Source organism: Lepidochelys kempii, chromosome 4 (genome assembly GCF_965140285.1).
Source record: "Lepidochelys kempii isolate rLepKem1 chromosome 4, rLepKem1.hap1, whole genome shotgun sequence".
NCBI classification, from domain to species: Eukaryota; Metazoa; Chordata; order Testudines; family Cheloniidae; genus Lepidochelys; species Lepidochelys kempii.
In genome coordinates, this window is record NC_136383.1 from 22253621 (window position 1) to 22268860 (window position 15240).

Here is a 15240-nt window from a genome sequence, read left to right on the forward strand (position 1 = left end):
AGCCCCCTGGTTCCTCTGCCTAGGAACTGCAGGGATGTGCCAGTGGGAGCCAGGGATGCCCCCATCCTGAGGTAAGCGCTCGGCTCAGGCAGCCCCTAAGCCAGCACCGGCTGCTGTAGAAGTCACGGAAAGTCACAGAATCCAGGAGTTCCATGACCTCTGTGACAGACACGCAGCCTTACCTATGACTGGAAGAAGGGGGTTATCCTTCCTCTGTTCAAAAAGGATGAGAAGGCTGAATGTTGCAACTGTAGTGGTGGTGTGCTATGTCGGTCTCAGGAAGAGTCTTCGCTTCTCTGTTAAGGTTATACATCAACAATGCACTTTGTGATAAAGACCAGGATACTCAGTGCAGCGTTAGACCTGCTGGTTACACTGTAAGCCATTGTTACCTTGAGAGAGCTTTTTGCAGAGATGGCTGAATTTAATAAGCCATGCACAGCACTTCTAATTGTCTTCAAGTGAGCAAGATCTTTAGGATCTGAGGCATTTTGGTGGCCTTGGATGATAGAGCTCTATTAATAAAAAGAAAAGGAGTACTTGAAGCATCCGATGAAATGAGCTGTAGCTCACGAAAGCTTATGCTCAAATAAATGTGTTGGTCTCTAAGGTGCCACAAGTCCTCCTTTTCTTTTTGCGAATACAGACTAACACGGCTGCTACTCTGAACTCTATTATTGCCACTATAATGAGACAGAAAGCAGTATTTGAGTCAATGGCAAATACCTGGCATAGTTTCCTATCGCCAAGGGAGTTTGGGAAGGCTGTATTCTGTAACCATCATTTTCAATATTGCCATTGATCGGTTGATGGATAAGCTTGAGGGGGCAGGTGTCCATGGCATTGGGATAAGAACCATTCTCAGATATTATCAAGTTTGAGATATCAAATGTGCCAATTACATTGTGGTATTGACTAAATTTGGTGAATTGTTGCAGCTGAGGGCTAGTCTTGTTTGGTGAGAAGTCACACACATTGGTCTCGTTATTAATCAGGATAAAACTAAGCTATAAAACCTCACTCCAGCAAATCTATCTCAAGTCCTCACTAGTTGTGTGGCACTCCAACATGGATCAATGTGTTTGCCTTCTTTATAGGCTCTGCTTTCTCTCATTAATGTTTACTAGCTTTAAATCCAGTGTGTTTAAAAACTAGGAGCCAGTTGCTCCGTTGGAGTAAATCAGTGCATCTCCATTGACTTCTCTGTACACCATCTGAAAAATCTGGCTCTGTATACAGTTAACAATTAGGACATGATTCTCATTGACACTAAAGCCCCTTTACGCTTTGGTAAATGAGAATCAGGCCGGTAACAAGGGAACTAAAAATATATGTGACAAAAGCATATCGTATTTTATTGTTGCAGCCTTCAGCCTTCCCTTAACAAGCCTATTATTTTTCATTTGTTGCTGTTTTGTTACCTATAATTGAAGATTGCAAGCTTCTCAGCATAGGGAGCTTTCTTTTTCTAGTTTGCCATGCACGTGTGCACAGAACAGTGCAAATATCTGTGCTTTATGGGCTAACATAGAAATAAGGACAATTCTGTTTTCCTGCTAAAACAGGACCAGCATACAGGGTTGCTTAGAAGCTGTTGCTTTTCTCTCTCTCTTAAATGATCAAAACAACAAAATCTGGTTTAGTATAAAATAAAAATGTCAGATCTGGTTTGTTCTCTAAAGTCATGTCAGGTCACGAGAGAGATGTCCGTAGTTTGAAAATATTTTAAAAAATCAAAGCTCAGGAGTTCTTATGAAAATTGAAATTTCCTTTCTTTCAACTGCACTAATTGAAAGATCAGAAGTCCTGGTGTGCTTCAGGAAGAATCTGTGTGTGGATCTGTTAGAAAATCATTCTGAGTTTATTTCGTTCTGTTTTCTCTTTCCTCCTATCTGTGCAGCTACAGCGCACCATGTTTGGCCTCAGACTGACAATCTGTAAAATAAAGCAACCTAAAGTAAGGTGCATATTATACTTTAATATCCCAATTTGAGTTGTGTGTGTTTGTAGTTTTCTGCTACTGAAAAAAAAGGGGCAATGTGGTTGTCACGGAGTCCCTGGGCGATGCTCTGGAACTGCTCCCCATGAAGCCAGTCAGGACTCTGGGGCAGTCGCCTTTCTGTGAGCAGCCTGTCTTCAGGACAAACAGCTCTCACAGCTTCCACCTTCCTGGGTCTGACCTCGGAGCATTCAGCATCCTCTGCCCCTCCGTGCGCTTCCCCCAGCGAGTCCGCTCAGGCAGGGCTCCTGGGGAAGCCAGAGGGTCTTGCACCCCAACTTCGCAGTCAGACGTGACTCTCAGCCAGCTAGTAAAACAGAGGTTTATTAGATGACTAGAACATGGTCTAAAACAGGGCTCGCAGGTGCAGAGAACAGGACCCCTCAGCTGGGTCCATTTTGGGGGGCAGTGAGCCAGACAACCACGTTTGCCCTTCACTCCATGTCCCAGCCAGCCCCCAACTGAAACTCCCTCCAGCCCCTCCTCCTCTGGGCTTTGTTCCTTTCCCGGGCCAGGAGGTCACCTAATTCCTTTGTTCTCCAACCCTTTAGCTCTCACCTTGCGGGGGGAAGGGCCCAGGCCATCAGTTGCCAGGAAACAGGGTGTCGGCCATTCTCTGTGTCCAGACTCCTGCACACACATGCCCTCTAGGGGATGATTGATCATACACCCTTATCCCACCACCTAGATACTTAAGAACTGCCTAGGGGAAACTGAGGCACCCCCACACTATTCAGAGGAAACATTAAGAACAGTCCCACTTCATCACAGTGGTCCTCTATTTTTTCTGAGGTTCTAAAAAGAATTTTAGTAACTAAAACTGTCTTTGGTGACAATTAGAGATGAAGAAAACAGACTCCTGAATTCTGATAATTTTCCCATCACAAGGTACATACTTAACAGAGGTAACCAAGAAAAAAAGCAAAGCTTTCCATTGACGTCACATTTTAAATAGAGATGTGAAGATTTTTCAAAACACATTGCCTGCTTCTACCCACCCATTGATACGGTGTTAATCATAGAACCAGAAATGGGTATATGTGCATTCGGTCTGGGTTTTTTTAAGTATAATTACTGTAAAACATCATGTGAACTTAATGCCCCATGTGCCTCATGCTGATTCGCACAAATTAAATTTAATGCTAATCAACCTCAGCACTTACCATGTGATTTGGAAATCTGTGGTTTTCATTGATTGCAATAAGAATTATACTTAAGCTATTTGTGCAATTTGTGAACAATGCAAAAATATTTTTACTGTTGTTAGTAAAATATATTTCACAGTTCACGAGCACCTTCCATCTAGAGCATAACACACTATGTCACTGATGCAGCCAAAGCACTTAAGCAGGTGCTTAATTCTAATCACTTGAATAGTCCCAGTGAAGTCAGTGTGACTTCTTTTCAAATGCTTTGCTGGACATGGCTTATGCACAAACTAAATTGTAACTATTGCTGGGTATGTGTAGTCTGTGCACTGGTTATCCAGCTGATGCCCCATAACAAAGCAGTAGCTGCATTTCAGGGGTGCTGTGTGTTCCAGTAAATAGTTTGCAAACTGCTCTGAGATGAAGGATTATACACAAACATAAAACATATCCAGTTATTAATAATGGTGATACTTTTCTTAGTGATTTCTTTTTCCACACATTGCACACCTGGTCTCTCCCTCTAAATGTAAATGTAATTGTATGCCTAATACTCCTGATCTGGAGGCTTTCCCTTGCTCACCCTGTCCATGGCAAGAATTCTCCTTGCATCTTTGGAGAACAGGGCCCAGAGTTTCCCGGGTCTTGACTCAGGTCATGTCTACACTATAAACTTTGACAAAAGTTATGTCAGCCTAAAGCAGCTGCAGTTAGTATATCGCTCATGCATACCTGGTTTCTTGTATTTGTGCGGCACATACTCACCAGGACTACATGTGTTGATGCGTATTGTGTTACACCATGGATGGGTATCCCAGAGTGCAACTCACCAATGTCTAGTGTATTCCCTTTTGGGAAGTTTTAGCTATGCATGGTGAGGCAGAAATGAGTTGCATAGGAACGACTGGGAGCAAGGTGTCAAGTTCCCAGCATGCAATTTTCTCCATCTGATAATATCCATATCCCATAATTTTTATGCCCCTTTTAAAAAAGGGAAGAAACCATGAACCTCCGGAGTCCCCCTCCTCAGCCATCTGATGGAAGCATGGAACCTATACAGCTCTGCACTGTTGTCATGAGAGTTGCAAACACAGGGTCCATGTTCCTCTGGTATATGCAGAGCTGCAAGAAAAACAGCAAGGAACATGACGATTTCACAGAAGACAGACCTCTGTGGGACATAGCTAAAACCAATTCAAGGTTATTGGTGGAGTTCAGCAACTTCAGATGGTGGAGCACCACTTTTGGGCCTGAGAAATGGGCACTGACTACTGGGGATGGAGTCCTAAAGCAGGTGTAGTCAGATGTTGGCTGCGTGTGTGTTCTCTCTGTCCAGATAGGCCATACAGCAGGCTCCGATCAAACTGCCCAATAACCACAGACTTTGTTCCTAGCGAAGGCACTAGGTCAGATTTATTGCTGACAAAACAAGGTTCCAGTTCCTGTATCAATGTCTACAGTTACACTAGCACATGTATGCCTGTGACAATGGATGTAGCTCAGTCGGTGGTGGGAATTTTCACTGTTCCCTAGGCTGGCCAAAGACACTCCCTCTGAGACTCCATTTTATACCCCTATACAAACAAGTTAAATGTTACCCCTCTGACATGGCTAGCTACCACCCATTACCTTGTACATGTTGGTTCGATCAAAACATCTCTATCAATCAATACTGTCATCCTGACCTTATCTTTAAGAGAGGTGTCTGTGTCCCTCTTGTCTTCGGGGAATGTGTTGGTATCAAGGTGCTCTGGTGCTATCTTTCTGGCATGCGTTTGCGTGAGTTTTCTGTGTGTTTCTGCAAAATCAGCCCTGTTCTTGCCAAATTCTGTGAGCAGGGCTGCCTTTTGCTCACAGCCTGACTTTGCTTTATACCAACAAAGCCTTTGACCACTACTTTATCCCAGGCCTTAGGCCTCACACCAGGCCTCTGAAACAAGGTTGTCTGTCTCAGGCTCTCTTTATACTTCAGCAGGTTTGGGACAACAAGCAGTGGTTGCAGAACATTTGGATGCAAAAGGCCACATTCTAGGATTTGTGCGCTGAGTTCTTCCCAGTCCTCCCGTGCAGGGATACTAGAAGGAGAGCTGCACTGACGGTGGAGAAGTGAGTGGTGATCACATTGTGGAAATCTGCAACACCAGATTTCTACCCGTCAGTGGGAAATCCTTTGGGAGTTGGAAAAGCCAGTGTGTGGAGGGAGGGCTGTTGTCATGCAAGCATGCTAGGCCATTACTAGTCTCCTGCTACACAGGGCTTGGCAATATGCAGGACATAGTGGATGGATTTGTAGCAATGGGGTTCCTGAATTTTGGTAGAGCGATAAACTGCACCCATATCCCTATTTTGGCACCAGCACACATTGTCCCAGAGTATATCAACAGAAAGGGCTACTTTTCTACGGTTATGCAAGTATTGGTGGATCATAGGGAACATTTGACCAGCATCAACGTTGTCTCATCAGGGAAGGTGTATGATGATCGTATGTTTGAGCACAGGACTATTCGGAAAGCTGCAAGCAGGGAAATTCTTTCCTGACCAGCAGATTACCATTGGCAATGTTGAAATGTCAGTAGTGATCCTGGGGGACCCAGCCCATGCTTTGTTCCCCCTGCTCATTAAGCCGTCCAGCAGCCACCTCAACAGCACCAAGGAAAGATTCAGCTACTGGCTCAGCAAGTGAAGAATGACAGTTGAATGTGCTTTTGGTCGATTGAAGGGGTGATGTTGGTGTTTTACTCACAAGATTGGATCTCTGTGAGAAAAATATCCTAATGGTCATAGCTGCCTATTAGGTCCTGCATAATATCTGTGAGGTGAAGGGGGAGACATTGCTGCCGAGGTGGAGAGCAGAGGTGGAGTGGCTGTCTGCTGAGCTTGAACAGCCAGACACAAAGGCTATTAGAAGAGCTCAATCCAAAGTGACTGAGGGAGGCCCGGAAAGAGCACTTGAACAGTGAGCCACAGAAATGCCTTAGGGTGGACTGTGTTTTCCCCCTTCCCCTGCAGTTTGGGGGGCATGTTAGAAATTGTGTGGTGCCTGGTGTACATTTATCATTATTATATTGTTTGTCACTGATCCTGCGGTTGTCACACTGTACTGTAACAAGTGTGTGCTTTCAGTACCTCTAAGCATTCTGCAGCATATGTTGCAAGCTAATAAAAGCTAATTATTTCCCAAGAAATAGAACTTTATTGAGTAACAAAACCAGTGCAGAAAAACAAAACCTTGCAATTTAAAAGCAAATATGTTCAGAACTTAATACGTTAATGGAAAAGAACATTCATGTCATTTTGGCGATATGTGACAGCAACCCTGGCTGTCACAGGTGAGTGTATACTCCTGGTGTGGAGTGGTAGTGGAAGGCATGCGACTCCTGGTGCCATGTCAAGTGTTGGTGGGGGGCGGGAGATACAGGGAGGTGCTAAAATGGAGTGCTTCACGGACTGCAATGGAGGCAAAAATGTGCTTGTTGAACCTGTAGATCCATAAGAGGCTGCAGTATCTCTGCTTTCTCCCAGAGAAGCCTCATTAAGTTCTGATGCATCTCCCTCTTCTTTTCCTCCTGGGCCCTTCATTCATCTGCTTTTTCCTTCTCTATACAGTCTGAAATATTCTCTCTCCAGGCCCACGGTTCATGGTCCGATGCAGCACTGGATTGCAGATTCTCACTGTACTCGTCATCTTGAGTAGTCTGTCTCCTGATCTGGTAGAGGTGGTCCCTGGGTGTGTAGGGAGAATGCCTTTAGGCCACAATAGCAGCAGCTAGAGGTAAAACACACGTTCTTATAGTCACAACAGAAAGCAAAAGTGAAGAGTCAGAGCTCCTTTCCCTTGCTCCCTTGAAGTTTTGCATAAGACATGCTTATTGACGTGTCTCCTTCAGAGTGCTTGTGCAGGGCAGCATTCAGCACCAACCACTGTGAATGTGGCCTGCCAGAGGTGTGGGAAAGGAAAAGGGGAATGGCTTGGTTGCATGAAATGGTGAGTACAGGGAAATGGCACTGAATGCTGGCACCATTTTCCACAGGTGGTGGTGATTTTAGCTGATATCTCACTCCTGAAGGTAACAAAGGCACAAAAAGCACAGTTGCTACTGGCATCCTGAAGCTTTCCAGACCCATATGCCGCTAACTTGTTAACTTCAGCAGGCACCACTGCAGTAATCGCGGACTGGAATGGGAACATGTCCTATGGCAGAGGAAGAGATAAGGCTGCCATCCCAAGAAACTTTTGGGAGAGGATTGCGGAGTATCTCCATGAAAGCTTTGTCGAGACTTCTCAGGAGGAGTCCAGGGATAGCCCCGTGTAAACTGCTCTACATGCCCTTCCTCACACATAACTCTCAAGGGTACTGAAAAGCAGATAATTCTACCTCTTCGTTGTACCGCTATCTCTTCACGCCTGAGTAAAGAAATGAAAAGCCGATAGCTCTCTTCCTAAATTGGGGGCGCCGTCATTACCTCGTGGTCATTGGAAATATATGTACACCCTTGAGGTTCCTTCCCCTGGGTCAGGCTCAACTGCAGTGAAGCCTCAACGAGGCTTGCAGCATACCTTTGCTTTCATGCAACACTGCTGCTACCCCCTCTCCTACCCCTTCTCCTTCATCCCTGTGAAATTCGCTTGTAAATGTCCATCAGAGGATGGGATGAGGGGGCCACAGGGCAGGGGATGGGGCACAGGAGGGATGGGAAGCTTGGGGAGCGAACAGGAACCAGGGGCAATGGGGGTATGTGCGCTGTGCTAACGGGGCCAGGGGTGCCAAAATACAAATTCACCAAGGGAGCCATTTTCCCTCAGTCTGGCCCTGGGTTCCACCAAAACAAATTGCACTTCTGCATCCCCAAGGGGTAAAGTTGCTTGACACCACATTACTTTCTGTTGTCGGAAATGCCTGTGGTCCATGGTGCATGCTACAAAGTGTGACAGATCCCAAATTCTCTTTCTCCCTCCAGCCAGTAATGCTCAATGGAGTCCCACTGTAGGCGCCTTCCCCCGGTTTTCACTACTATATCCATATTTTATGTGACTGGGACCCACTGGCTCCTGTCTGAAAAGTGTAACATTTAGCAATAGGATGTTTGACTCTTTTGTCTGTCTCCTGGTCTCTCTAAAGTTTTTATCTTATGTCATCTGAACACCTGATTGCAGTTGGGTTATAGATAATAATCAGTAAAAATCACTGATGGTGAACACAAGCATCTTCTTTATCCTGTTGTATTGGACTTCTTTTATTTATATGATGGAGTACCAAATCTCACCACCTTGAGTATTTGCCTCCTGGACCCAGGAGTATGATTGGAAAGCCCTGTTCTTGAGATCCACAAGAATATATAAATTTGTGATTTTGCCAAAATCTAAGATTACAATCCCTTATTTGGGTGCGTGGACATTTATGATTCTACGGAACAGACAATAAAGAAAAGAGAGCGATGGTATTTAGGTGCACAATAAGGATCAGCTTTGTAATTAAGCCATGTTGTTGGCTACTCTTTCTCTAATGTGTCCTTCCAATTATTCAATCTGGTACACTCTGTGCCCTTTTCTTCTACAGCTTTTGGAAAGTGATGATGGTGTTTCTTGCCAAAATGTATTGAGAATTTTTCTATTGGCTTCAGTGAGATGAAGGCTTAGCCCATGGTTACTAAACATAAAAGATGTTATGAATGGAGATGAGCATCAGGTTTTCTTCCAGACAAATGTGCGGAGAGGAGGGAAAATTACTTTTCCGACTCTGCGTAAAAAATAAAATTCCCGGACCTTTTAGGGTACCACTTAACATATATTGGAGTGTGAGCACTTCTGAGGTAGAATATTCTGAGGAGAATTATGTTCCTATAGACCCAGCCAAGTGATATTAAAAGCCATATTGCAGCTTCTGTAAGTGCAATTTTTCAATGAATCATACCTTTTAAGATTAGGTGAAGATCTGTCACTATAATTCATAGTTTATTTAATTGCTGAAATAAAAGCTTCTCCACTAATGCATATTTTTCATTTCCCTCAAAATACATTTTTCCCTTTCACATAATAGTAACTATTATCTAAGCAGATAGAACACTCTGTGGTCTAAAACAAGCATATTTCAAAATAAAACCAACAAAACGAAGACAGCAATGCAGCCCATGTGACTACAGCCTAGCTGTGGGAAAAGGTGGAGAGTCAGAAGTACACAGTAGTTGCTCTAGACAGCTCAAGTATGAAAGAAACTGAATAAAAACTGGGGGGGTAGTGGAAAAATAATGTATTATAAATGACTGAAGAATATTATAAATGACTTACCAAGAATAAATTCCATAAAATTTAATGATGAAATATTTAATGATGAAATAGTGCCTTCCTTCTCCAGAGATTCCAAAGCACTTTACAAACTGTAGGCATCTCTTCTCCCACCAATGACATGCAGGCACCATTAGGGGGGAAAGAGGCAGACTTATAAAGAGACACACTCAGATGGAAGAGGCCACTTTTTTTACAAACAAAACCTAATATTAATCTAAATATTGCTTTTTTCCAGTTCCAGGGAGAACAATATTTGTTTGGAGAGAAGCATTCTTCTACAGTACTTTCCACCCAAATATTGCAGCGCTGTAAAGCCAAAGGGAAATGGCTCATCTATTTTTGTTGCCAATGCTGAAAATGTAGATTTGAAAGTAATGTCAGAAGCTATAAATGGTATAGTAGGTCAAAAACAACATAAAAATAACCACTCTGCTCTTGAATTAGCATTAATCCATTTGCTTTATACCCTCGGACCTTAATCGTGTATCGGTAACACACAGAAAAGAAAATGATTTTTTTTACATGTATGTATGTATTTTAACCTTGCAATATCTCTTTAGTAACATGTAGAAATATACCAGTTTAGGACAGGATGTAAAGAAGAATAATTTAGTCAATTGAAAGTACAAGGAACTTGAAGGAGGTAGAACTGAAGTGTCTATGTTGGGTTTGGGGGCAAGACACCAATATGCAAACAAACTGCCAAGGAACGGTGTGTGGGGGTGAGCATTGTAGGGAGGGATAAAAGTCTGTGTCTAACTGGGTGTGGTGGTTTGTCCCATTTAGTGGCACCGAGACCACTTACAGAGAGATTTATGAGTGTGCTCTACAGTCTTAGTTAAGAAGCCATGTGGCTTTTAGCTCATGCAGCAGAGGCTCATGCATTTAGCTGTAGAGGTCTGTCGGCGTTACACGTTGGGGCTCATCCGGTATTTTGAATAGGAAGTCTCTGAAGCTCGGGACGTGGTTCCTCAGCTAGGGGTGGTGGTCTATCCCATCTAGTGGCACTGAGACCATTTAGAGCAGGGGTGGCCAACCTGAACCTGAGAAGGAGCCAGAGTTTACCAACGTACATTATCAAAGAGCCACAGTAATACGTCAGCAGCCCCCCATCGCTCCCCCCCCCTGATCCCAGCGCCTCCCCTTCTCTCCCTGCAGCTCCCGATCAGCTGTTTCGTGGCGTGCAGGAGGCTTGGGGGGAGGGGGAGCAGGGCACAGCAGGCTCAGGGGAGGGGCAGGAAGGGGTGGAGTGGGGGCAGGGCCTGTGGCAGAGCCAGGGGGTGAGCACCGAGCAACTGGAAAGTTGATGCCTGTAGCTCCAGCCCCAGAGTCGGTGCCTATACAAGGAGCCGCACATTAATTTCTGAAGAGCTGCATGTGGCTCTGGAGCCACAGGTTTGCCACCCCTGGCTTAGAGAGAGATTAATGAGTCTGCTCTACAGCCTTAGCTAAGAGCCCATATGGCTTTTTATCTCATGCAGTAGAGGCTCATGGATTTAGCTCTAGAGGTCCCAGGTTCAATCCCACCTGCTGACAACCGGGGTCTGTTGGTGTTTGGTGTTTGTTTGTGCTGCTGGCTAACGAGTAACTAAGTGTTAAATCAGTACTAGTTAACTTACATCTGCAGGAACCAGATGGAAAGTTAACGAATAAAGATTTAGTTCAGAGTCTTTTTTTCTGTAGACAGTTCCCATGACCAGTACTCTAACAGATAATGGGAGTGATAATTGCTTTTGAACTTTACTGCCACTGATAGAGAATCAGGTATTTGGTTTGGGGGCCAATGCGGGGAGAGTTTATATTTAAAAACCCCAGGGGCTTTTAGATGGGAACTGTTAAACTATAAGAACTGGAAAGTAAGTAAAAGCTGAGCTTCGGAGGAGACAAACTGGACCGTGCGCACTGTAAGCTGATGGTCCTATCTGAAAGTTCGAGGAGTCCCCTGGAGAGAAGTGGAAGTATAGAAGCCTGATACTTGGAAGAGGTGCCCACTGAGAGGGAGGTCGCAGGTGTACAGCTCACCACTGAACCCTAACAGTATGCAGATACCTTATTTGGTGTCCATCTGAGCATAGAGATACTTGAAAATAATCATCCTTTACATGTGTGGGGCTGTGATACGAGCATCACGACTTCATTGCAAGTGGATGCAGGATGAGAAAATGAGCTACAGAAAGGAGTGATTCCTTTGTTTATATGTGGATATAATCTATAATTAGTAATATAGTAAGAACAAAGATGAAAAAGGAGTTAAAGCTGGATGGGCATATGCTTAGTCTGACATATTGGAAAGAGTTCTCCTCGTGGATATGTTCTTCTTTATCACGTTTCAATAGCAAACATGCTAAGATTTTTAAGAAATCTAAAACGAAATAAATCATTATGGTTACCTTTGATCACTGTTCACTATGATCAGTTTCTGAGCTCTGAGCCACAGCACTGATGATAAAATAGGCTGATGTCAAGTGTCTGTGAAATGACAGGATTGCTCATGCTAGGAGGAGGCATATTGTATCTCTCTCTCTGGGGAATAAGGGAGTTGCTGCTGCTGTGCGTTTATATATATTTTTATGGCATTAACTTTATATAAAGAACTGTGGTTGAAACAGAGATATTGTAAGTCACCAATGTGACATCTGCCCGGGCTTGTACTGCCACAGCTACATGCTATTTTTAGCACATTGAGAGCTAGAGTTAGGTCTCCCTGAACTGGGAATCATGCCCCCATCTTGAGGTGTAGCCATACTCTTTCTCGGCAAGAGAAGGGAATACCTAGAATGCGAAAGTTTTGGAACTCAGGGGATTGGTTTTAGAACTAGGTCAGAAACATAAAAGTAAATTACATGAGCAAGTTTGAACATTATTTTACATTAAAAATCAATTTCCAAGATTCCTGTTGCGTACATTATCATAAACATATGTTATGACTACAGATAAAATGCATTTGGAAGTTGCCATTGATCTCTAACAAAAGCTCTGTCTGACGCACAGAGCTTGTCCAGTTTTCGTGAGGTGAAATGATTGGTGGTGGCAATGTGCTGACCATGGCAAATGTTCGGTACCTTTTATATTCAAGCTGCCACTTGGGCATTGAGGTTTACTGTAGCATACAGGAAACATTGATGTCTGTGACTTACAAACTGACAACTAACATAGTATGAAAAGAAAATTTGACTCGTGGTAGCACTGATGTTTTTCAATTTTTTTCTAAAGTGCGTTCAGTTCCTGCAAAAGGAACCCGATTGACAGCCTGGTAGCCTAAAGTTCTCTGTTTAGTTGTAGTCTGTTTTCCTGCAGTGGCTCACTGCCAATATGCCTCAATAAACTCTAAGGACAGGAGAGTATTTCAATCTCTGGACTCGTACAGTCTTTGAACCTGTCTCCTGAGGTTGCCAACAATCGAGAAATTTAGTACCACTGATGATGGTGGCACAACTCTTTTCGCATAAACAGCCAACAAATGTTAATCACATTTCATCATAGCTGATCTGGACCAGATTAGAACCTAGCTGTCAAAGGCTCCCTATACCATTGTCTATCCCCTAAGCCAAACAGCCACATTTTTTGATTAGTGACAGAATAGAAAACTATCTAACACAACATTGTAAAGAATATCTATTCATTCTGAAATGCCTTTATATAAATGAAAGGGATGGTCTCATCTAGAACGCTGAGTGCAGTACTGATCACCTTATCTCAGAAAAGGATATTGCAGAATTAGAGAGGGTTTAGAGAAGGGCAATGAGAATGATGAAGGGCATGATAAAACTCTCATATGAAGAGAAATTGAAAAAATTGGGGTTGTTTCCCTTAGAAAAGAGATGAATAATAGGCAACATGATAAAGTATATAAAGTAATAGATGGTCTACAGAAGGTAGAAAGGGACCTTTTGTTCTCCCTGTCTCAGAGCACAAGAACAAAAGGACAGTCAAATGAAAATAAAATGGAAAATTCAAAACCAATAAAAGGAAATACTTCACACAACGTGTAATTAATTAAACTGCAGGAAGTCATTGAGGACAAGGATGTTAAAAGATTCAAAAAGGGATTGGCTGTGGATATAGATATGAATATTCACTGTTATAACAAAAATGTTGTGGAAGGGATATTCAACCTCAGGCTTCAGGGCTTCAGACCACAGCCAACAGGGGAAGGAGGTACCTAGCCCACGGTACTGGAGTAGTGCTGGGTAGAGAGCACCAAGCTCCAACTCCACTTGCATACCTATTTTTGGAAAGGTCTGGTGTTGCTGGCGTTGGCTGACAGCACCAGGATTCAGGCCTCTTGCAGTCCCTGTACCTGTAGTTATTCTGGGTCCTATTACAGCTCTTTACAGCAGCCCCAAATGGCTGCTGCTATGCTGCCTTCCCTTCTCAGGCACCCAACTGCCAGCTGCAAGCAACGAGGAACGGTCAAGAGCATCATGTGGGACACAGCATTCCACAGACCACAGCTTGAGAACTGCTGTTATTGAGTAATGTTTGATCTTGTAGACTAGCACATTCTACAATAGTGGCTATAGAGCAACTTCCATGGGTTTCCCTCTTGTATTTCATATTTCCTATGTGTTTGTACATCTCCAAACGTACTGGGCGGAGGAGATAAATGATGGGAGGACATTCTTCCTCCTAAACCATGAGATTCCTTCTGATTGCTCTTCTCTCAATGACTCTTTGTGATTATGGTAGGTTAGAGTTATGTTTTGAGCGCTGTATTTCATCAGCTGCAAAAATAACCCTGTTTATCAGCTGAACACGGAGGAGGTTAATATGATCTGCAAGTAGTTTTCTTATAGTGTTATCCACATTTGTGTTGCACTGCACTTGCCAAACAGCTCAATTCTACATGACACAATCTAATTAAATGAGATGTCAGCCAACACTACAGTAAATATGTTTTGAATAAGAGCACTGCTGAAGACTAATATACTGTGGTGTTCCATAACAGTATGGAGCTCTTGGGAAAGGAATCCCTGTGTTACCTCTCTGCTCTTCAAGGTTAGCAGGAAAATACAGATGCTTTGGAAATCATTAGCCAAATGCAGAGCTCCATATTTAGGGCCATATTTTACCACCGTTATTTAGGCTGAGTAGCACCATACTGTGCAAATTGTGCCACTGGTTTCAATTGAACTTCTTCAGGAATAAAGAGTTCATTAATGGAAGGGTTGCAGAATCTGCCCCTTAGTCCTTCCTCAATCACATGAAATTTTTTTGTGTTCCAAATATTTGTAAGTCAAACACACATTTTTATTTACTATTAGTGGTTTGTCATTGAGTAAAATCTGAAATTGCCCTAGACAGTTACAAGTTGTTTGGCCAAATTCACTTAAAACTGTACTCTTAAGTTACTTGCTTTCCAATCCATGGAAGAAGTACTCAGGACTTCAAAGTTGATTACTTTCCATTACCAATTTGTTGTTTGCAAGATTAAGATTAAGATCCTGCAAAATATGTATTTCTGTATTTTCCCCAACCAGATTTAACTTATCCCCTTTTGAATAGAGAAGTCTGGGACTGGTACAGTGTTTTCAGTTTAATTGTCAGATAGTCATGAACCTGAACACACAGCCAGGAGTTACCTAAGTTAGCCAACAGGAAATACTGAGGAGAGCGGTGTGACCTATGCCCTACCACCCATTTAAAGGACTTAGGTGCCTCAGTCTGGGCTGGAGAGAAGAAATTCCATCTGCTTGAGATTCATAGCCATGAACCCTCTCTTGGAGTTAGGTTCCTAAGCCCTTTCTTTCAATGTAGGGGGTGGGGAGGAGGTAGGTGCTTATGCCTCCCTGATAACCTTTAGTGCA

At 43.3% G+C, this 15240-nt stretch overlaps 1 protein-coding gene across 1 annotated transcript in view; it reads left to right on the forward strand.

Annotated features, from left to right (window-relative positions):
* GRID2 (glutamate ionotropic receptor delta type subunit 2) overlaps window positions 1-15240 on the forward strand; it is a 1023752-nt gene that overhangs the window by 275431 nt on the left and 733081 nt on the right. The gene's annotated exons all lie outside the window — the stretch shown is intronic.